The 25,566-nt window shown below is 39.0% G+C and overlaps 1 long non-coding RNA gene across 2 annotated transcripts in view; it reads right to left on the reverse strand.

The window, feature by feature from the left end:
• Window positions 1-25,566, reverse strand: part of LOC133641574 (uncharacterized) — a 168,697-nt gene that overhangs the window by 99,912 nt on the left and 43,219 nt on the right. Inside the window, exon 1 of one of the 2 annotated variants that reach the window (XR_009824303.1) lies at window positions 10,354-10,446. The exons of the other annotated variant lie outside the window; for it this stretch is intronic. This is a non-coding gene — a long non-coding RNA (uncharacterized LOC133641574). Of the gene's footprint in view, window positions 1-10,353; window positions 10,447-25,566 lie in introns of those variants that run through there. 2 annotated transcript variants of the gene reach the window in all.

Here is a 25,566-nt window from a genome sequence, read left to right on the forward strand (position 1 = left end):
ATGCCCTTTCCCAACTACTTTGGCACGTGTTGCAGCCATGAAATTCTAAGTTAATTATTATTTACAAAAAATAAAAAACGTTTATGAGTTTGAACATCAAATATCTTGTCTTTGTAGTGCATTCAATTGAATATGGGTTGAAAAGGATTTGCAAATCATTGTATTCTGTTTATATTTACATCTAACACAATTTCCCAACTCATATGTAAACGGGGTTTGTACCTCATTCATATATATAATTTATATGTATTTATTGAAAGAGACATTTTTGTTAACAAGTTAAAGGTGTTTAATGATAATACAAGCATGTTTAACACATAGATTCCTTTCTTTCATGAAGACAAGAATATAAGTTGGTGTATTACCAGATTCTGATGACTTGCATTGATTGGAATCAGACAGTAGTGATGATAACGTCCACATTTTCTAATGGAGGAGAAAAAAAGTCCTCCTTCCTGTCCAATACCACATGAAAGTGGTTGGTTTTTGCCATCTTATTTGTCCAGCATACTCCATTTGGACCATACTCCTTTTTATACACTTTACAAGAAATACATTGGCGGCAAAGTCCGTAGCTCGCTAGCTTGTGAACGCCAGCTTTCTGAGACTCTTATTTTGTTAGCGCAGGCCGGATGAAGCAGCGCTTTTATTGTGAAAACAGGAACTGTGCAGTCGGTCCTTAGAGTTTTGACAGCAGTCTGATGAAATAAAAAATGTTTTTCGCCTTCCTGTTGGACAGTTTTTCTTAATAATGATCTGGCAGCAGCCAGCGTCATCTCACAAGACCCTCGGGTGCCGTGAATGTCAATCAAGTGACGAAAGTGACGTCTTCGTGAAGATTGATTATCGCTAATTTTTAGGTTTATTTTTTTAATGCCTGGCCGGTGATCGACTGACACACCCTCCGCCATGGACCGGTAGCTCCCGATCGACGTAATGGGCACCCCTGTTTTAAAGTATACAGTAGTGATTTCAGAATTTTTTTTAGTTAGTTTCAGCACCTTTTGAAACGTCCAAATGTGGCCGGGCCTGCATCAGCCTGCTACTTCGCCTACAGAAGACTGGAGGTCGTATGTGTTTTGGACGCATCGTCATTCTAAATTCTGGTATGTTGGTGTTTATATGTCTGCCAGATGCATGGTTGCAGCAATACAATTAAAGAAGGGGTCAGGCTGCATACATTTCCAAATGATGGGAATATAAGGAAAGTAGGGACCTCTCCAGTCAAATTGACTCACGCAAAATGGGACAGTATAATTTGCAGCCATCATTTTTAATGACTCTGACTTGGAAGAAAGAAGGTTTTGGTTGGAGTTTGGATCAAAAAGATTTTAAGCACTCAAACCAAACGTCATCCTGAAATTCAGCCCTCGAGGGGAGAAAGACTGAGCCAGAACGTGTGGTAATGCGGAGTAATAAGAGCAGACCTGGCGCTCATAGAGGGAAAAAAAGTATGCCGCTAGTATTAAATTTTGCGTCCTCTTCTACTGAAGCTTTTCCTTAAGATGCTTAAAGAAATGCTGAAAGAGCAAGAGGAAACACGGGAAGAGGATTAGCAATTAAGTGATCAAAATCATATACGGGCATTTAATCAATCGCGACTGGACTGGTTTGTCTTAGAAGACGTTTTGCCTCTCATCCGAGTAGGTTTCATTAGTTCATGCTCATAGACTTAGATTGGGTCAGATCTAGTCTTAGACTTATATTGGTCAGATCTAGCCTTAGACTTATATTGGTCAGATCTAGCCTTGGATTTAGATGAGTCAGATCTAGCCTTAGATTTAGATGAGTCAGATCTAGTCTTAGACTTACATTGGTCAGATCTAGTCTTAGACTTACATTGGCCAGATCTAGTCTTAGACTTATATTGGTCAGATCTAGCCTTAGACTTATATTGGTCAGATCTAGCCTTAGATTTAGATGAGTCAGATCTAGCCTTAGATTTAGATGAGTCAGATCTAGTCTTAGACTTACATTGGTCAGATCTAGTCTTAGACTTACATTGGTCAGATCTAGTCTTAGACTTACATTGGCCAGATCTAGTCTTAGACTTAGATTGGTCAGATGTAGTCTAGCGGCTGGTGCCAAAACCCCAAATATTTATACTCCAAAACCAGGAGGGTGTGCCTGGGCAAGGATGGTTTGGCCCTATTGTAGTGGGAAAAACAACTGTTTTGACTTAAACGAGCAATCCTAACGGTCAAAGCCAACGACAGTTGTTGAAGTGTAATTTCCCCTCGTTAGCATTGAGGTATTGTGGCAAAACGACGACTACTACCAGTCCAAAAAACGGATTCAGGCCCCGTTTCCACTAAGCCAGATAAGGTTATCCAGGGTAAATCACACCTAACCTTATCCGTGTCCACACACAACAATGCCACCGTTTAAGACCCCCGCCCCCTCCGTCCGCCGGCACAATGCAACCTAGTACGCATGCGCGAAAGAAAAAAAAATAGTAGTAGATGACTTTACTTCACTGTGAAGTTATTTAAAAGAGATATATTTTAAATAGTTTGCTGTGCATTTTACATTTGTTTGCTGTGTGCAAGTTTTTAAATTAAAATGTATCTCCTTTGAACAATATCCAGTGTTGTGGTATTTCAATTAACTAGAATCGAGTGTGCTGTGGGGTCCTATTGTAGTGAATCACACCTGAGCCATCATACATGAATCAAATCTCTAATCGACATGAGAAAGTAGACAATGTAATGAAGAACATTTTACAACAATTACAACAATTAATCTAAGGATCTAAATATCTGGTCAGGACACTCCTCACTCTTGCCTTCACCTTCTTTTTCCATTTTTGCAATCCAGCCTGTGCTTGGAGGCTGAAAATGGCGGTCGTACTCCAAGGCGGCAAACACGGATTGCTCGTTAAGTGGCTCCTTCATGGCTTCACAGTAGTAATAGAGTACAAAACAAGCATACACAACGAATGGTAGGTCAGTCGGGTTAATGTCCATGGGGCGGCGCGGTGAACCAAAGAGTGCCTTCAGTCATCCAAACGCACACTCGGTGACCATGCGGGCCATAAAGCAATACTGCCTGTATCACATCCACGAGAGGAAAGGACAAACTTTTTCGCTAAGCAGAATCACAGCTGACCCGGACATTCGAAAGTTCTTCTGCCGTTGGAGATGTGTTGTATCAGAAATAGCTGCAATCGCCCTTGCCTTTTCTTAAGGTATTGATTTGATTTGAGAAACACGGGCATGTCTGGATGATCCGCCTCCATCTTTGTTATTAAGCCGGCTGTGGTGCGGTCTTTCTGGCGTCACTTCCGGTGTGGGCGCAGTCTTTCTGGCGTCACTTCCTCTCCGAACTCAGTTTGTAAACGATTAATGAGTCCATACAAAGCTAAGTGCCGGAGATTCAAGAAATACACGGCGGACTTACCCATATAAAATTTTGTTCGAGGAGGGGGACCTTAAACGCTGGTTTAGTGTACCTGAAACGGGGCTTAGGCTAAATAATTATTTGTTTAAGGGGTTAACCGACTTAGTGTAGACACGGCCTCAGACTATTTTGGACTGGCTTTAACAGTAGGATCGCTCATTTGCATCAAAACAGTTGATTTTCTCACTACAATAGGGCCAAACCATCCTTGCCCAGGCACAACCACCTGGTTTTGGAGTATAAATATTTGGGTTTTCGCTAGGAGTGTAACGATACGTGTATTTGTATTGAACCGTTTCGGTACGGGGGTGTCGGTTCGGTTCGGAGGTGTACCGAACGAGTTACCACACGAACATATTAAGTAGCGTAACGCACGTTGTGTAAACAATGCACACCGAGGCACAACACACTGCATGCTAGAAGCTAACGGGCTACGATAGACTGACCATACGTCCTCTTTTCACCGGACATGTCCTCTTTTGCGGAGCTGTCAGGGCGGAGTTTCTTAAATGCCTCGAATGTCCGGCATTTTGAGTTAGGGTTGCGTGTGGTTTCAATGTACGTTCAGGGTTAAGAAGGGGTTAAAAACAAAACAAATTGTGCGCGCAGCAGCATTGGTGAGGGAGGGGCAGAGACAGAGAGAGCGAGAGAGTTATGATAAACGTGCATGCGTCGCCAGGCTCTGCTTTTTATCCATAGATTTATCAGATTTAATTTTTTATTATCTATAGCAGGGGTGTCAAAAGTTTGCCCCGGAGGCCATTTGCAGCCCACAGCTAATGTTTTAAAGGCCCACGGCACATTCTAAAAATACTATTAAAATAAACAAAACATAACAAAAGTGAAATAAAAAAGCTTAAAGGTTAAATGTAATTTAGAAAAACATGCAATGTTGACTAATAAAACAAAGCTGTTTTTTTTTTCTTTCAAACTGTCATTGCTCAAAACATAATATTGAATCAAAATCAATGTTATTATGTATTGTTGACCTATCCAAGGTTTGGATTACTTCATATGAAATATTCCAGTAAGAAAAATATCTTTGGTGGAAGATTTTGCAAATTTGGTAAATAAATAACCCACAATTTATATTTTGTTGTTTTCTTACTGTACCGAAAATGAACCGAACCGTGACCTCTTAACCGAGGTACGTACCAAACCGAAAATTTTTTGTACCGTTACACCCCTAGCTTTCGCACAGGCCGCTAGACTACATCTGACCAATCTAAATCTTTGAGCACAAACTCATATGAGAGGTGAAACGTCTTCTAAGACAAACCAAACAGTCCAATTGAATGTCCTGAGATGACAATAACCTGGATGATAGAGAACATTCATAGACATGGTCAAAATCATAGTTTTACATGTCTTTACCCACAGTCAATGCGGGGAAATGGGCTCCAGTTCTGTAGATGACAAAAGGGTTAAACTTGTGTGTGAATATTTTCGAACGATATAGCTCTTTCATAAAAGTCACTTGGGGTGGAAACTTCCGAGGTATTATTACAGCTGGAGTTGGAAAGGTCATTACTTTTGAATCGCTCCAAGAATGAGGACCCAGAGGAGCGCCAACAGAACCGGAATATAAACATTATTATGTGCGCTATATTGTGACATTAATAAACAGAGTGTACAAAAAAACACCAGAACTTTGTTTTGATCAAACTCAAGTGTAAAACATGATGTTTTGTGAAGGGTGACGTACTTCTTCTCGGCCTGTGGACCATTAACAAGTAATGATTACACAAGCCAAGCCTGGCAGATATGATAATGGCTGCAATGAACAGTTGGGAACAATTCCACAATTAGCACCGCAGAGAAGTGAACAAAAGGCCTCCTCGTGTTTCAGTGGTCGTTTGTAGTTATTTCGGGCGCGCTACTGCACGGGCCAGGCAGCGAAGAGTAGGGCTATAATAAAACCGAGTGCCATATCAGATATAACGGGCTGGTATTTTACACAATGCCTGACACGCTTGGTGCTTATTGTCGTTTTAGCAGACTTCAGAGTGAACGAAAATCTCTTCAAGTGCAATTTTGAAGAAGCGGTGTCAGGATAAGGGTGACATTTCCTTTTAAGGGCCCTCAAGGTGGGTCTGTTTATCACACGATATATCAACATGGCATGTTTTTCCTTTTTCTTTGAAATGTCCCGTTCATTGCTAAAACATGGAGAAGGATAAGCTCAAATAAGCTCAGTGTCTTCCAATGGGTGAGATCACAAAAATCACGCTTCAGACTGCCTGATATATCTTGTGGTGTACCCCAGGGGTCAATTCTGGTACCAAAACTATTCAGCCTATACATAACATTTGTAAAATGACCTGAAGCTAATACTATTGCAGATGACACTGCTGTTTTTGCTCAGGAGAAAACACTCCAGAAATAATGAAAATTATTACGGTAGAATTTAATAACCTTAAAAAGATCTCAGGGCACTTAATCAATCGCAACTGGACTGCTTGGTTTGTCTTAGAATATGTTTCGCCTCTCATCCGAGTAGGTTACTTCAGTTCATGCTCATAGACTTAGATTGGTCAGCTCTAGTCTTAGACTTAGCTTGGTCAGATCTAGTCTAAGATTGGTCGGATCTAGTCTTAGATTGGTCAGATCTAGTCTAGCGTCTGGTGCCAATACCTCAGTAGGCTTCGTCAGTTCATGCTCATAGACTTAAATTGGTCAGATGTAGTCTTAGACTTAGATTGGTCAGATCTAGTCTTAGACTTAGATTGGTCAGATCTAGTCTTAGACTTAGATTGGTCAGATCTAGTCTTAGACTTAGATTGGTCAGATCTAGTCTTAGACTGATTGGTCAGATCTAGTCTTAGATTTAGATTGGTCAGATCTAATCTTAGACTTAGATTGGTCAGATCTAGTCTTAGACTTAGATTGGTCAGATCTAGTCTTAGACTTAAATTGGTCAGATCTAGTTTTAGACTTAGATTGGTCAGATCTAGTCCAGCAGCTGGTGCCAAACCCCAAATATTTCTACTCCAAAAACCAGGAGGGTGTGCCCGGGAAAAGATGGTTTTGCCCTATCGTAGGTCTACACGTGTTTTAGTAAACGCAAACCTTTAGTAAATCAGGCCCAATGTGGCAAGAAATATTTCAATACTGAATATGGCAACATAAATTCTGAATCAACAGTCACTAAAAACCATGTACTGTTCTCTGGTTTTACCATACTTCAGTTACCTATTGTGTCGATTAACGGGAAAACACTTGATTCGCTAAGAAGAGATTGGTTTAGGACGGGGGTCAGGAACCTGCGGCTCTTTAGCGCTGCTCTAGTGGCTCCCTGGAGATTTTTCAAAAATGTATGAAAATAGAAAAACATGGGGGAAAAAACATATTTTTGTTTTAATAGAGTTTCTGTAGGACAAAATGACACAAACCTCCCTCCTAATTGTTAGAAATCCCATTGTTTATATTAAACATGATTCTTTGATGAGAGTATTTGGCGAGCGCCATTTTGTCCTAATACTTTTGGCGGTCCTTGAATTCACTGTAGTTTGTTTACATACATAACTTTGTTCAACAATGCCAGAGAATACATTTTATGCCACTCCTTTGTCTCATTTTGTCCACCAAAAGTTTTATGCTGTGTGTGAATGCACAAGAGGGAGCTTTGTTGATGTTATTGACTTGTGTGGAGTGCTTATCAAGCATATTTGGTCAGTGCATGACTGCAAGCTAATAGATGCTAAAATGCTATTTAGGCTAGCTTCATGTACGTATTGCATCCTTATGCCTCACCATCCATCCATCCATCTTCTTCCGCTTATCCGAGGTCGGGTCGCGGGGGCAGCAGCCTAAGCAGGGAAACCCAGACTTCCCTCTCCCCAGCCACTTCGTCCAGCTCCTCCCGGGGGATCCTGAGGCGTTCCCAGGCCAGCCGGGAGACATAGTCTTCCCAACGTGTCCTGGATCTTCTCCGTGGCCTCCTACCGGTCGGACGTGCCCTAAACACCTCCCTAGGGAGGCGTTCGGGTGGCATCCTGACCAGATGCCCGAACCACCTCATCTGGCTCCTCTTGATGAGGAGGAGCAGCGGCTTTACTTTGAGCTCCCCCCGGATGGCAGAGCTTCTCACCCTATCTCTAAGGGAGAGCCCCGCCACCCGACGGAGGAAACTCATTTCGGCTGCTTGTACCCGTGATCTTGTCCTTTTGGTCATAACCCAAAGCTCATGACCATAGGTGAGGATGGGAACGTAGATCGATCGGTAAATTGAGAGCTTTGCCTTCCGGCTCAGCTCCTTCTTCACGACAACAGATCGATACAGCGCCCGCATTACTGAAGACGCCGCACCGGTCCGCCTGTCGATCTCACGATCCACTCTTCCCTCACTCGTGAACAAGACTCCAAGGTACTTGAACTCCTCCACTTGGGGCAGGGTCTCCTCCGCAACCCGGAGATGGCACTCCACCCTTTTCCGGGCGAGAACCATGGACTCTGAGTTGGAGGTGCTGATTCTCATCCCAGTCGCTTCACACTCAGCTGCGAACCGATCCAGTGAAAGCTGAAGATCCTGGCCAGATGAAGCCATCAGGACCACAACATCTGCAAAAAGCAGAGACCTAATCCTGCAGCCACCAAACCAGATCCCCTCAACGCCTTGACTGCACCTAGAAATTCTGTCCATAAAAGTTATGAACAGAATCTGTGACGAAGGGCAGCCTTGGCGGAGTCCAACCCTCACTGGAAACGTGTCCGACTTACTGCCGGCAATGCGGACCAAACTCTGGCACTGATCATACAGGGAGCGGACCGCCACAATCAGACAGTCCGATACCCCATACTCTCTGAGCACTCCCCACAGGACTTCCCGAGGGACACGGTCGAATGCCTTCTCCAAGTCCACAAAACACATGTAGACTGGTTGGGCAAACTCCCATGCACCCTCAAGGACCCTGCTGAGAGTATAGAGCTGGTCCACAGTTCCACGACCAGGACGAAAACCACACTGTTCATACTGAATCCGAGGTTCGACTATCCGGCGTAGCCTCCTCTCCAGCACACCTGAATAGACCTTACCGGGAAGGCTGAGGAGTGTGATCCCACGATAGTTAGAACACACCCTCCGGTTCCCCTTCCTAAAGAGAGGAACCACCACCCCGGTCTGCCAATCCAGAGGTACCGCCCCCGGTAGGATAAACACAATTACTGTAATTGAACACAAACATAATGCTCAAATGTAAAGCCGCTGCTCCTCCACATCGAGAGGAGCCAGATGAGGTGGTTCGGGCATCTGGTCAGGATGCCACCCGAACGCCTCCCTAGGGAGGTGTTTAGGCCACGTCCGACCAGTAGGAGGCCACGGGGAAGACCCAGGACACGTTGAGAAGACTATGTCTCCCGGCTGGCCTGGGAACGCCTCGGGATCCCCCGGGAAGAGCTGGACGAAGTGGCTGGGGAGAGGGAAGTCTGGGCTCCCTTGCTTAGGCTGCTGCCCCCGCGACCCGACCTCGGATAAGCGGAAGAAGATGGATGGATGGATGGTGTTTATCCTAAACATTCCTGCCACTTCATTTTACACACCGTGGCCTTAATAATAACAATATATTATTGCTAAATCCCTAGTAAACAGCCTTTTAAATGACTACTACACCCGAAGTCATGTTTAATGTTGGTCTTTGTCACAGAGTTCAAGCAAGAAGATTCTTATTTGGTGAAAACTGCACTGCAAAAACTGAAATCTAAGTAAGATTGAATATCTCAAATAAGGGTGATATTTGCTTATTTTCTGTCTGATAAGATAATTCTTCTCACTAAGCAGATTTTATGTTAGAGTGTTTTACTTGTTTTAAGTGTTTTGGTCCTAAATGATCTCAGTAAGATATTACAGCTTGTTGCTGAGATTTGATGACCTATATTGAGTAAAACATGCTTGAAACTAGAATATCAACTGTTGCAAAGCTGTGTCATCAACACTCACAAGTATAAAACTACTTTTTTAAAGTAATAATTTCTTATTTCAAGCATGAAAAAAAAAATCATGACTTTGACACAATTGTGTCTCATATTAAAACAGATGACAGCCAAATGGACTTCGCTGTTTTATTTTCAATGAAACAATAGAAAATACGTACTCATATAGTAGTACAGTTGGCACAGTACAGTAAACTGACAGTTAATATTTAAACATTTAACACGTGACATTTCTAACTATTTTGAACAGAAATAGTTCATGCACATTCAGATGAATTCTTCAAAATTACAATTAATAATTTTTGGGCCGGGGGCTGGGCTGTATATTTGCACACTAATTGACTGAAAGAGCACGCACTTGGCGCGATGATGTCATGTTATTGATGGAAAAATGCATTTTTAGACCATATGATTTGCCTGAGCGGCTAGGAGACCCCGAGAGTAACAAGCGGTTGCCTTGTTGCCTTTCCATTAAGAACAAAAAATTAGTTTTTAGTGTAGGTTTGCTGGTTTCAAGAAATGTAATGCCAAGCGCATATCATTATCTCAAGATAATGGCACTAGCATTTACTTCATTTAAGAATATTTTTCAACATATTGAGCAAAAAGGTCTCTTTTTTTTTTTTTCTACCAAGAAAAGTACACTTGTTATTAGTGAGAATATACTTATTTTAAGGTATTTTTGGCTTCATTGACGTTAGCTAATTTTACTTGTTTAGGAAAGTCTTGACAAGACAAATTTTCTTGTTCTATTGGCAGATAATTTTGCTTAGTTCAAATAAAATACCGCTCATGTTTGGATTTTTTTTTCTTGTTTTTGAACACTGACTTTTTGCAGTGTGAAAGACACACAAAAACGTGTTCTTATATTGACAAAATGTGTGATAAATGTTCCAAGTTAAGACAAACCAGAATAAGCACTTGTGTCACAAACTAATACATGAACTGTCAGCATTAGCTTAAAAAGTGCAACCAAATATTCACAATGAGTGATTTGCACAAATGAAACACATTAAATAGACTTACTGCCAAAGTTTCTTCGAGGCTCATCAGCGATGGCAGCAAAAGTTTGGAGGAAGATGTTGTAAAGCACAAGGGCAAAACAAGATGGCGGCTCTGACCTTCGACCTTTATCAGATGACTATGACAGCCAATAGAAAATGGAGTCCAAACTGAAAGAACTTCCTTAAACCACCACAAAGGAGCGCTGCGTATTTGACACTTTGTCATTACAACAGGACAGGCAATAAAGAACCTGATGTTGCCTTCCCCCCTCCCCTCCCCCCCGCGACACCAAAAGGGACAAGCGGTAGAAAATGGATGGATGGAATATTGAGCTATCTTATTTGAAACTATGATGAATTAGCTTTAAAAAAACACTACAGTGCGCCATTATTCAATCAACAACAAATATCTTGGTCAGAGTTGTCCGATAATGGCTTTGTTGCCGATATCCGATATTCCGATATTGTCCAACTCTTAATTACTGATTCCGATATCAACCGATACCGATATATTCAGTCGTGGAATTAACACATTATTATGCCTAACTTTGTTGTGATGCCCCGCTGGATGCATTAAACAATGTAACAAGGTTTTCCAAAATAAATCAACTCAAGTTATGGAAAAAAATGCCAACATGGCACTGCCATATTTATTATTGAAGTCACAAAGTGCATTATTTTTTTTAACATGCCTCAAAACAGCAGCTTGGAATTTGGGACATGCTCTCCCTGAGAGAGCATGAGGAGGTTGAGGTGGGCGGGGTTGACGTATGGGGGTAGGGGGTAGCGGGGGATGTATATTGTAGCGTCCCGGAAGAGTTAGTGCTGCAAGGGGTTCTGAGTATTTGTTCTGTTGTGTTTATGTTGTGTTACGGTGCCGATGTTCTCCCGAAATGTGTTTGTCATTCTTGTTTGGTGTGGGTTCACAGTGTGGCGCATATTTGTAACAGTGTTAAAGTTGTTTATACGGGCACCCTCAGTGTGACCTGTATGGCTGTTGACCAAGTATGCTTTGCATTCACTTCTGTGTGTGAAAAGCCGTAGATATTATGTGATTGGGCCGGCACGCAAAGGCAGTGCCTTTAAGGTTTATTGGCGCTCTGTACTTCTCCCTACGTCCGAGTACACAGCGGCGTTTTAAAAAGTCATACATTTTACTTTTTGAAACCGATACCAATAATTTCCGATATTACATTTTAAAGCATTTATAACATTTTAAAGCATTTTTCGGCCGATAATATCGTCAGTCCGATATTATCGGACATGATGTTGCAACAAGATGTTGCATCCGGTCCCCCCTAGATGGGGGGAATGGGGGGTCACCCACATCTGCGGTCTTCTCCAAGGTTTCTCATAGTCATTCACATTGACATCCCACTGGGTTGTGAGTTTTTCCTTGCCCTTATGTGGGCTCTGAACCGAGGATGTTGTTGTGGCTTGTGCAGCCTTGTGAGACACTTGTGATTTAGGGCTATATGAATAAACATTGATTGATTGATTGATTGATTGATTGATTGATTGATTGAAAATAAAACACTACTTAAATCAAGTGATTCTCTGGCGTACCACTAGATCAGGGGTCGGCGACCCAAAACGTTGAAAGAGCCATTTTGGACCAAAATATGCCGGATTAGCACTCTACCAAGTCAATAACATCAACAAAGCGCACCTTTGTGCATTCACGCACAGCATAAAACTTTTGGTGGACAAAATGAGACAAAGGAGTGGAGGATTTTACATGTAAACAAACTATTGCGTCACAGTCCACACTAGGGCGGGACTAAAGGGCCGCATGCGGCACGAGAGCCGCAGGTTGCTCAATTCCGCACTAGATGGAGCCCACATACCACAGTTTAAAGGCCTACTGAAATGAATTTTTTTAATTTAAACGGGGATAGCAGATCCATTCTATGTGTCATACTTGATCATTTTGCGATATTGCCATATTTTTGCTGAAAGGATTTAGTAGAGAACATCGACGATAAAGTTTGCAACTTTTGGTCGCTGATAAAAAAAGCCTTGCCTGTACCGGAAGTAGCGTGACGTCACAGGTTGAAGTGACTTTTATCTCCACGACAATACATCGGCGAAGCTCTTTAGCTACGGAGCTAACGTGATAGCATCGGGCTTAAATGCAGATAGAAACAAAAGAAATAAACCCCTGACTGGAAGGATAGACAGAAAATCAACAATACTATTAAACCATGGACATGTAACTACACGGTTAATGCTTTCCAGCCTGGCGAAGCTTAACAATGCTGTTGCTAACGACGCCATTGAAGCTAACTTAGCTACGGGACCTCGTCAGAGCTATGATAAAAACCTTAGCGCTCCACCTACGCCAGTCCTCATCTGCTCATCAACACCCGTGCTCACCTGCGTTCCAGCGATCGACGGAGCGACGAAGGACTTCACCCGATCATAGATGCGGTCGGCGGCTAGCATCGGATAGCGCGTCTGCTATCCATCTCAAAGTCCTCCTGGTTGTGTTGCTGTAGTCCGCCGCTAATACACAGATCCCACCTACAGCTTTCTTCTTTGCAGTCTTCATTGTTCATTAAACAAATTGCAAAAGATTCACCAACACAGATGTCCAGAATACTGTGGAATTTTGAGATGAAAACAGAGCTTTTTGTATTGGATACAATGGGGTCCGAATAATTCCGTTTCAACCATTGACGTCACGCGCATACGTCATCATACATAGACGTTTTTAACCGGAAGTTTCGCGGAAAATTTAAAATTGCACTTTATAAGTTAACCCGGCCGTATTGGCATGTGTTGCAATGTTAAGATTTCATCATTGATATATAAACTATCAGACTGCGTGGTCGGTAGTAGTGGGTTTCAGTAGGCCTTTAAAAATTACTTCTTGATTAAAAATTAAAAATGGTTAGTTCCACCTGTATGGCAGCAAACCTAAACTTTGACCTCGTCACTCAAAACCTTTAACGTCAACAAAGCTCACCTTTAAGCAGCATCAACATCTCGCACCAAGGACGAAGCAATAAAAGAAATGTATGAATACAACACGTCTATTTGTGGCAGCATAGGAGAAAGGTATGTGCAAGTTTCAGTTTTGCATATCATTGCCCATATTTGTGGTGTGTTCAAGGACCCTCGATTAAAGTTAGAAACAGAGGTGTCAGTAGTTTTTAAAGACAGGGTGAGACCCACTTTCCAGGAGATGCACGAATAATCAATGTATTATTATGATTCGTATTATCCACTGGTGACAATACTACATGTATCAGCTAATCTCTACTTTGCACTCTGAAGTAAAGGGAAATTTGAGAGATTTATAATCATATTTAGGTGAACAATGACAGGTTTTATGATTACTGTGTGAATGCTCCAAAACATTCACACATGGTTTTCTACACCAAAATTCATCTATTTATTATCATTCCTATACTTCTTCATCTCCATATTTTGGCGAGCTCTACCTTCCACATTTTTCATCTGATTCAAACCGTTCCAACTTCCAACTGTTCAGCCTATTCGGGAATCGCGGGCTTTCCCTTGACAAATTCCAAAAATTGCCAGAATTCCGGTACGTTTTTCCAATTTAAAATGAATTAGACATTTTTAAAACTTCCACCCTTTCCACATGTTTCAATTTATTCATACCGTTCCACCTTCAACACATGCCACCATTCTGGAAATTCTAACTACCCTTTTTCCAAGTTAAAAAAAATTCCAGGATTTTCCAGAATTCCTGGTTTTCCTCAACCCACTTCAACTGTTACCCTGTCTAAACCAGGGGTCCCCAAACTACGGATCCGGCCCGCCAGCGTCCAAAATCAGGCCCGCAGGAAGTCCCAGTATTAATTTTTTTTTTTTTTTTTAAAACAAAACTTTTTTTTTTTTTCTGTCTTCTCTTATTCACTTGCTACTCACGGTGTCTCCTAGCCGCTTAGGCAAATCATATTGTCTAAAAATGCATTTTCTCATCGATAACGTGATATCATCGCGCACGCGGAAAGTGCGCTATATATATATATATATATATATATATATATATATATATATATATATATATATATATATATATATATATATATATATATATATATATATATATATATATATATATGTATGTATGTATGTATGTATGTATGTATGTATGTATGTATTTATACACTACCGTTCAAAAGTTTGGGGTCACCCAAACAATTTTGTGGAATAGCCTTCATTTCTAGGAACAAGAATAGACTGTCGAGTTTCAGATGAAAGTTCTCTTTTTCTGGCCATTTGGAGCGTTTAATTGACCCCACAAATGTGATGCTCCAGAAACTCAATCTGCTCAAAGGAAGGTCAGTTTTGTAGCTTCTGTAACGAGCTAAACTGTTTTCAGATGTGTGAACATGATTGCACAAGGGTTTTCTAATCATCAATTAGCCTTCTGAGCCAATGAGCAAACACATTGTACCATTAGAACACTGGAGTGATAGTTGCTGGAAATGGGCCTCTATACACCTATGTAGATATTGCACCAAAAACCAGACATTTGCAGCTAGAATAGTCATTTACCACATTAGCAATGTATTGAGTGTATTTCTTTAAAGTTAAGACTAGTTTCAAGTTATCTTCATTGAAAAGTACAGTGCTTTTCCTTCAAAAATAAGGACATTTCAATGTGACCCCAAACTTTTGAACGGTAGTCAATCAATCAATCAATCAATCAATGTTTATTTATATAGCCCTAAATCACAAGTGTCTCAAAGGGCTGTGGCTTCCCGGCCAAATTGTTTTAACCCAATGCGGCCCCCGAGTCAAAAAGTTTGGGGACCCCTGGTCTAAACATTCCTCTTAATTAGGACAAAAAACTAAGTTGTGTTTTTAACTGGAAAAATTCCCGTTTTTTTCCCGAAATTACAGGAATTCCGTAAAACCATTTGTCAATTCAACATGTTACTACTTCAACATTTCTCGACCGATTTTAAAAATTCCAACACCAACCATTTCAACTCATTCAGACTATTCAAGTTTTTTAACAATTAAAAAAAATTCCCGAAAATCCCTAATACATTTACTATTTCAACATTTCTTGCCCGAATTAAACAATTCCAACACCAACCAATTCAGCTCATTGATGCTCCTAATCATTTTCCAAAAAATCCTGCTTTTCCCAAAATTCCAGGAAGTTATCATTGAAATGAATGGTACCTTTTTCCAAGTTGCACAATTCAACCTATTCAAACCATTCCAACATTCAAATTATTCTTACATTCATACTGCATCCTATCAGCATTTCAGTTCAACTTTAGCATTGGAGCATTCCTTCAGGAAATGCCTCGTCCAGTTTAATTCATATTCTGGCCATTTTATATTGAATTTGTTGGCTTTTTAAAAAACGTTTTTTATTTTATTTTTTATTATGAAACAAATCCAAATTGTTTGAGGAGTTTATCAACATTTAAGATCTGCTAATCTACTCTTTAAAAAGTTAATTAAGGTTTGTAAGGTGTTTGAAAAAGCCGGTTGCAACCAAAGTCACGCAATAATTAGTTTTTTTAGTGCATGTAAACATACCAAGTGTGTGTATGGGGCGGAGATATTGGGTTTAGGGTGGGCTGGGAGTGTTGTGTATAGGAGCCAGGAATCTGGTGATCTTAGATGGAGAGAGGACTTTTGGAATAGACTTCAAGCCTCAGTGTATCACCATGTTGAGGTTCGCTAAGAATCTGTTGTGTTTTTATCGTAACGTGATCTCCAAGCAAGTCGTCCCACACGGCCTTTTGGGGGCGTGACCCGCCAGGCCCTAATTGGCAAGTGCCCGTGTTTGAGCTCAAGGGGTCCAGCTGCTCGGGGCCGCTAAGACCCGCCTTAGCCTCCGGCCATTAACCCTGCGTCCTGCTCACTTGTTTGTTTACTGGCTTTGTTTGCGCTGAAGACTTCCCGGGTAAACTCAAAGAAACACGGAAATAAAACTCAGCGTCCGGCGGCAATGAGGGTTTTATTCACTGGACAATTCACTGACTTTCACGGTGCATTCGTACAAATTCAACTAATCGGGATTTGCATCAAACTTTCACTTTTGTGACTTTTCCCAAAATGTTGTACCGTTAATTCTATTTTTAATTAGCATTGTACAATATTTAAATATCAGTTAGTTGAAAACATTTCAGGATACCAATATTTTTATTGTCTATTTTCTATGTGTGCATCCCGTAAAAAACAGCAAAATAGTGTTTCTCACTTGGTGTAAATGCCATGCAAAAATAAAATCGATTCAATAAATACATTCAACTAGGTATGTAGAGTCTCCCACAGCCTACAGTGAAAAGAAACATTCGCTTGCTGTTTTATAACACTGAGTGAATCATTTTAGTTGCCAGTGATTTTTTTTAAGTGAACAATTGAGATGGGATCCATTATTTAAATCTGTTTTAACTATTAAATGAACTTAAAATATGACTTATTTCATCTTTGTGTAAAATATTAGACACGGTGTGTTGTCAAGCTTGTGAGATGTGATGCAAGTGTAAGCCACTGTGACACTATTGTTCATTTTTTAAATGTTTTTATTTTATTTTCTATAAATGGCTGTGATGATAACGTAAATGAAGGATTTCTAATCACTGCTATGTTGGAATTCCTAATAATATTGATACTGTTGTTGATATTATATATTTTTGTTTGACTGCTTTTGGATTGTTTTGTGTCATGTTTGTGTGTCCTCTAAATTGCTCTGTTGATTGCTATTCTGAATGTTGCTGGGCTGGGTTTGGTTTTGGAATTGGAATTGTATTATTATGGTATTATTGTGTATTATTTTGTTGGACTGATTAATAAAAAAATAATAATGATAAAAAAGAAGTGAACAAATGATGGACTGAATGACTTAGCAGACTTGCGCTTTAGGAACTTACCTGCCGTAAATGAGTTCCCACCAATCACGTTACATTTAGATCTCTATGGTTTAGTTACTTTTGTTCCTGTTCATGAGATACATTATCTCAAATCATTAAAGTATCGATATTTTGATTTAAGAATCGATATCAGAGCAAAAAGATCCGATATCGGCGGTATTGATATTTCAGTATCAACCCGCAATTAACTAATGTACAGAATTTCATTTTACGGCCCACTTCCTCCTGTTACCAAAAAGATTTCAGACTTGTTTTCATTTATTCTAAACAATTATTCTACTTTTTTAAATTAAACTTGAGTTAATTTTATTTCATGGTTTGTTTAAAAAAAAATCATAGGAAATGAATATTTCAATAATGAATGTTTTTGTGCAACATTACAAATGAAAAGTAATGAAAACAAGTACTAAGTACAACTACGACTGGGATTCATTGAAATGACCAGTTCAGCACTGATACTGTGCACCACAATAGACAATAAAAATACATGGCGAATTGTGCCATTACATTCTTATCAATGACGCAGCAGAAAGGGGCGAGGTCATTTGAAGCACCCTGTCATTCTTTACTTGACATTTTCCGAGCGGATGGCGGGGCCCCTACCCGTGTTCTCCCTATAGGGCTGGGCGACCCTGATTCTACAGCCTTTCAGGTCTAGCTTAAACGCCCGGTCGGGTGACAAATATGGTTCCTTGTTGGAACAAACTGGCCATATTGATTCTCTGTGCTTGCAGGAAGTTATAACCTGCATCGTTAAACAAATATATCGACTAAAGGTTCCTGAGCCGTTCACTGGGCCCTACCAAGCCAACGCAAACACCGGAGTGGCTCATAAAAAGCAGAGCAAACATTACATGCAAAGCAGCTGACTTGATTAAGACCACGCAAACATCCTTCATCCACCATGGCAAGTGAGGCTGATAACTACAAACTCTCTTCTGGCGAGTTAAATACGGCGCAGCAGTCCAGATGGTCAAGTGTGCTTGTTGATCAAAAATCTTTTTTTATTTGTTTTTTTTCCTTATACACATATTTCTTCAAAATATCGTTGATGTATTTATTTATTTTTTAAATATTTTTAAATTCTTTGTTATTAATATTTTTTGTATTTTATTTTAATTTTTTTAATTAAATTTAATTAGACTTTTTTGGTCAAAAATCAAACAATTATGCAGCCTTTGATGCAACACTACAAACTCTCTTCTGGTGTTTTAATTACAGTGGCGCAGTCCAGATGGTCAAGTGTGCTTGTCAATCAAAAATCTCAATTTGTTTCGTCTACTTCTGTTTTTGTTATTTTTTATTTTTGTATTTTATATATTTTTCCCCAAATATTTGTTATATATTTATTTTTTCATAATCTTTTTTAATTAATTTTTATTATTATTTTTCGTATATATATATATATTTTTTTGTATTAAATTTAATTCGATTTTTTGGGTCGAATCAAATAATTGTGCAGCCTTTGATGCAACCCTACAAACTCTCTTCTGCTGTCTTAAATACGGCAGAGCAGTCCAGATGGTCAAGTGTGCTTATTGATCCAAAATCTTATTTTTTTTCTATTTTGTTTTTTTCATATTTTTTTATTTATTTTATATATTTTTTCCCAAATATTTTTTATATGTATATTTTTTTCAAACTATTTTTTTATTCATTGTTGTTATTTCTTTTAGTATTATTATTATTTATTTTTTTAATAAAAAAAATGTTGGTCAAAAATCTAACAATTGTGTAGTCTTTGATGCAACAGTACAAACGTATAAAACGGTCGAGCTGGTAAATTACAAACCCCGTTTCCATATGAGTTGGAAAATTGTGTTGGATGTAAATATAAACGGAATATAATGATTTGCAAATCCTTTTCAACCCATATTCAATTGAATGCACTACAAAGACAAGCTATTTGATGTTCAAACTCATAAACTTTATCTTTTTTTTGCAAATAATAATTAACTTAGAATTTCATGGCTGCAACACGTGCCAAAGTAGTTGGGAAAGGGCATGTTCACCACTGTGTTACATGGCCTTTCCTTTTAACAACATTGAGTAAACATTTGGGAACTGAGGAGACACATTTTTTAAGCTTCTCATGTGGAATTCTTTCCCATTCTCGCTTGATTTACAGCTTAAGTTGTTCAACAGTCCGGAGGTCTCCGTTGTGGTATTTTAGGCTTCATAATTCACCACACATTTTCAATGGGAGACAGGTCTGGACTACAGGCAGGCCAGTCTAGTACCCGCACTCTTTTAATATGAAGCCACGTTGATGTAACACGTGGCTTGGCATTGTCTTGCTGAAATAAGCAGGGGCGTCCATGGTAACGGTGCTTGGATGGCAACATATGTTGCTCCAAAACCTGTATGTACCTTTCAGCATTAATGGCGCCTTCACAGATGTGTAAGTTACCCATGTCTTGGGCACTAATACACCCCCATACCATCACAGATGCTGGCTTTTCAACTTTGCGCCTATAACAATCCGGATGGTTATTTTCCTCTTTGGTCCGGAGGACACGACGTCCACAGTTTCCAAAAACAATTTGAAATGTGGACTCTTCAGACCAATGAACACTTTTCCACTTTGTATCAGCCCATCTTAGACGAGCTCAGGCCCAGCGAAGCCGACAACATTTCTGGGTGTTGTTGATAAACGGTTTTCGCCTTGCATAGGAGAGTTTTAACTTGCACTTACAGATGTAGCGACCAACTGTAGTTACTGACCGTGGGTTTCTGAAGTGTTCCTGAGCCCATGTGGTGATATCCTTTACACACTGATGTCACTTGTTGATGCAGTACAGCCTGAGGGATCGAAAGTCACAGGCTTAGCTGCTTACGTGCAGTGATTTCTCCAGATTCTCTGAACCCTTTGATGATATTACGGACCGTAGATGGTGAAATCTCTAAATTCCTTGCAATAGCTGGTTGAGAAAGGTTTTTCTTAAACTGTTCAACAATTTGCTCACGCATTTGTTGACAAAGTGGTGACCCTCGCCCCATCCTTGTTTGTGAATGACTGAGCATTTCATGGAATCTACTTTTATACCCAATCATGGCCCCCACCTGTTCCCAATTTGCCTGTTCACCTGTGGGATGTTCCAAATAAGTGTTTGATGAGCATTCCTCAACTTTATCAGTATTTATTGCCACCTTTCCCAACTTATTTGTCACGTGTTGCTGGCATCAAATTCTAAAGTTAATGATTATTTGCAAAAAAAAAATGTTTATCAGTTTGAACATCAAATATGTTGTCTTTGTAGCATATTCAAATGAATATGGGTTGAAAATGATTTGCAAATCACACGTAATTGAAATCTTCCAAACCAAAATACTATCGGCTGGGTTGAAAATGTAGCTCATACGCGTCAAACTCAAGGCCCGGGGGCCAATTCATTTTATAAGGCCCGCGAAAGCCTGTAAATACAGTAGGTCTGGGTTGGATTTGGCCTCATCCCTTACTTAAAGCGTGAGTGAAGAATGCACTACCGACCTAATAAGTCCTAAAGAGAAAGAGATGATACATTATTATTTCCTCACAGACGCTACCTGGAGCTAGTCCTAATTGCTAATTGCATATATCTTAACCTTCATTATTATGTGATCATGCAGAAATGAATATGCCAGCATATATTCCAAACATTTTTTTGTTAGAATAATATGTACTTAAATATCTGCTCGACGTCCTCACTTACTGTATGTAGGGGTGTGACGGTACACAAAAATTTCGGTTCGGTACGTACCTCGGTTTAGAGGTCACGGTTAATTTTCGGTACAGTAAGAAAACAACAAAATATAAATTGTTTGGTTATTTATTTACCAAATTTGTAAACAATAGCTTTATCCTTTTAACATTGGGAACACTGTAATAATTCTGCCCACGTTAATCAACATTAAACTGCCTCAAGTTGTTGCTCAGATTAAATAAAATGACAAAACTTTTCCTCTACATATAAAAAGTGCAACATTAAACAGTTTCAAGTCAACTCATCATGCTTAATTTATTACAGCATTTGGGAAGCCTGTAGTTGATTTTTATTATGTAAATGTTATATTTTTATCAACATGTGATAGCAGGGACCCTGCCATTCAAAACTAGGCTGCTCCATTACTAATGATTAATGTAACTATAGCTGAAAAAATAGTACAATAGCAATAGGAGAGACTATTCATCCCTGAACACCATGGAGTTCATGTAGGCTTAATGATGCAGTTACATTATTATATCAACTATCAGAGACAGAAACTCTTCATTTAACATAATGTCCCTTTTTGCTGCTTCAACACAGCTCAATCAACACAGAAAAAGGTAAAGTGAAATAACAGACAGACACACGCACACACCGCTAAATGAGCTAACGTTACGCTAAAAGTGAATTAGTCTTCACCTCAAGCCAGGACTGCGAGCGAGCTGAGCTGCCTTTTATATTTCTAGAAGGTCAACGGGCTCATAGTGATGTTACTAGTAGTTGACTGGGAGGTGTTTATTATCATTTGGGGAGAGTCCGCTGCCTGATGCTTACCTGCTAAACGTTAAGCACTGACTACATGCGCTCTGAATACGCACTGCTGATTGGCTGTTACCGCTCTGCGTGTAACCAATCAGATGGTTGTGTGGGTGGGACAATGCTGGGTGCTGTGTAGAGTACTGGCAGAGACAAGAGGCAGAAAGCGGAACAGCTTGTTAAGACTTTAACTTAGGCGGCTACTTCATATGTTCGTGTGGAAACTCGTTCGGTACACCTCCGAACCGAACCGAAACCCCTGTACCGAAACGGTTCAATACAAATACACGTACCGTTACACCCCTAACTGTATGATTTCGAAGCAAGCTATATGTACATCAATTCGTACGTACAAATAAATAAAATAATCAAATGCACACTTATTCGGGTGTTACCATTTAGTGGTGAATTGTACGGAATATGAACTGTACTGTGCAATCTACTAATAAAAGCTTCAATCAATCAATCAATTGTGTTTTAACCGACCCAAACATGACAATTGTGAACGCAGCCTTTAAAGAGATTTCACTAAAACTAAAAAGTATAGGGACTAGATACTACTGCATGTCCAGTACCGGACACAACATGACAAACATCTTTTATGGTCTAACGTTGCGTCATGCGTTCGGTCAACTTCATAAATACAACATGTTTGGAACATTCAGGTCCAGCCGGTTGACATTTTGCCTGAAGGAACAAATCATCAGTCATGGTAAATAAACGTCATTCAGCTTCACAGTGCTGCGTCACTAAAAGTTGACCGTCACCTCACATCAATTGCAGTCCAGTCAGCAATGACACGATTTTACCTCCTGCTATTCTTTGGAGGGTGTTCAACATTGAAATAGATCTCAATATGTGGAAATTAATAAGACAAATCACAGCCAGGAAGAGTAACTTGTGGGGTTCCACAAGGCTCGGTATAAGTTATGTATACTTTATTTAAATTATATTTGTTCAGTATCTAATAAATGGAAATGTATTATGTTTGCAGATGATACAAATGTATATTGTTCAGGAGAAGACTTGAAGGAAGTGTTGAGGATAATAGAGGTTGAGTTGCTTCAGCTAAAAAAATGGTTTGATATTAATAAGTTATCATTAAATGATAAGAAAACTAAATTTATGGTGTTAAGTGGTGCAAGGACACATTGTGAAGCAAAATTAAAATTAAATCAAGTGGAAATTGATAGAGTATATGAAACTAAGTTATTGGGAATAATATTTTATCATAAATTATGTTGGAAACCGCAGTTTGAATATATAAAGGGAAAAATATCCAAATCCATTGCAATTATTTATAAAGTAAGACACATGCTGAATAAGAAATGTCTGCATACGTTATGTTATTCTTTTATTTTTCCATATTTAACATATTGTGTTGAAGTTTGGGGAAATGTTTATAAAACAAACATAGACCCAATAATTAAACTTCAAAAAAGGGTAATTAGAATAATACATTATTCATAAGTTCTAATGTGTTAAAATGTTCAGATATTGTGTTTTTAAAAACAATGGAAATTATGTTTGGAGTAAAGAACAACAGCCTTTCAGCTTGTATTCTTCGATTATTTAAATTAAGAGGAGAAAACTATAATTTACGGGGATATTGATTTTTGAAATATGTAAAGTAAGAAGGAATATAAAATATAAGTGTATTTCAGTTTCAGGAGTTAAATGGTGGAAGAAGCTCAGTGATGAGTTGAAGACATGTAGTTCTTTGTTAAGGTTTAAGAAAGCCTTGAAAGGTGAAATAATGGAAAATTATAAAATATAGTAACAATTACTTTCATCCCATTGATTTTTTTGAACGTTGATGTTCCAGGCAATCTAATTTTCAGTGAATGTATAGGATAGGCAAATATAAGCCTTGGCTTCAGCCTATTCCTTTTTCTGCCATTTGTTTCCTTTTTGTGTGTGTATATGTATGATTGTTAATATGTATAATCTGTGCTGTTAAATTGATCACACAAAATGGTTGATTATATGACCGAAATAAACTCATTTCAAATATTTAAAATTTGCAATATTTTTTTAGATTCAACATTTTTATTTAGCTTTTAACACTAGATTTCAATTTAATGTTTATAGTTAACATTTTCATTTAGATTTAATATTGATTTTTAAATTCAAAATTTTTATTTAAAATACATGTTTGGATTTAAGATTAAGCTTTAAGATTTAGATTTCATATTTATATTTATATTTCACATTTATATATTTCATTTAACATTAGATTTAGATTTAATATCAATATTTATAATTTTAACATTTAAATGTATATTCAACATTTATATTTAATATTAAGGTATCATTTTCAGATTTAACATTTAGATTTATGTTTAACATCTATATTTACTTTTAACATTTACATTTGTATATTTGACATACACATTTAGATGTAAGATTCAGATTTGAGATTTAGATTTTACATTTAGTTTTAGATTTTACATTTTTATTCAGATTTCACATTTATATATAGCATTTAAAGGCCTACTGAAACCCACTACTACCGACCACGCAGTCGGATAGTTTATATATCAATGATGAAATCTTAACATTGAAACACATGCCAATACGGCCGGGTTAACTTATAAGGTGCAATTTTAAAATTCCCGCCACACTTCCGGTTGAAAAACTCCATTGGATATGATTTATGCGCGTGACGTCACAAAATCCACGGAAGTGGTTGGACCCCATCGAACCCGATACAGAAACCTCTTGTTTTCTTCGACAAAATTCCACAGTATTGTGGACATCTGTGTTGGTGAATCTTTTGCAATTTGTTTAATGAACAATGGAGGCTGCAAAGAAGAACGTTGTAGGTGGGATCGATCGGTGTATTAGCGGCTAAGTACAATACTTAAAGCAACACAACACGGACTACTTACTACGCCTAGCCGATGCTTGCCGCCAAACCCACGGATGAAGTCCTTCGTCGCGCCGTCGATCGCTGGAACGCAGGTGAGCACGGCTGTTGATGGGAAGATGAGGGCTGGCTGGCGTAGGTGGAGCGCTAATGTTTTTATCATAGTTCTGTGAGGTCCGGTTGCTAAGTTGCTAAATTAGCCTTAGCGTCGTTAGCAACAGCATTGTTAAGCCTTACCAGGCTGAGAATTTTTAACCGTGTAGTTACATGTACATGGTTTAATAGTATTGTTGATCTTCTGTCTATCCTTCCAGTCAGGGGTTTATTTATTTTGTTTCTATCTTCATTTGAGAACAATGCTATCACGTTAGCTCAGTAGCTAAGTGTGTCACTGATGTATTCTCGTGGAGATAAAAGTCACTTTAAATGTCCATTTCGCGTGCTCGACTCTCATTTTCAAGAGGATATAGTATCCGAGGTGGTTTAAAATACAAATCCGTGATCCACAATAGAAAAAGGAGAGAGTGTGGAATCCAATGAGCCAGCTTGTACCTAAGTTACGGTCAGAGCGAAAAAAGATACGTCCATCACTGCCTCTCTAGTCCTTCACTGTAACGTTCCTCATCTACGAATCTTTCATCCTCGCTCAAATTAATGGGGTAATCGTCGCTTTGTCGCTCCGAATCTCTCGCTCCATTGTAAACAATGGGGAATTGTGAGGAATACTAGCTCCTGTGACGTCACGCTACTTCCGGTACAGGCAAGGCTTTTTTTTATCAGCGAGCAAAAGTTGCGAACTATATCGTCGATTTTCTCTACTAAATCCTTTCAGCAAAAATATGGCAATATCGCGAAATGATCAAGTATGACACATAGAATGGATCTGCTATTCCCGTTTAAGTAAAAAAAAATTCATTTCAGTAGGCCTTTAACATTATATTCAGATTCAACATTAATATTTAAAATTTTACAATTAAATTAATATTTAA

This window comes from Entelurus aequoreus, linkage group LG24, assembly GCF_033978785.1.
Source record: "Entelurus aequoreus isolate RoL-2023_Sb linkage group LG24, RoL_Eaeq_v1.1, whole genome shotgun sequence".
Lineage (NCBI taxonomy): Eukaryota > Metazoa > Chordata > Actinopteri > Syngnathiformes > Syngnathidae > Entelurus > Entelurus aequoreus.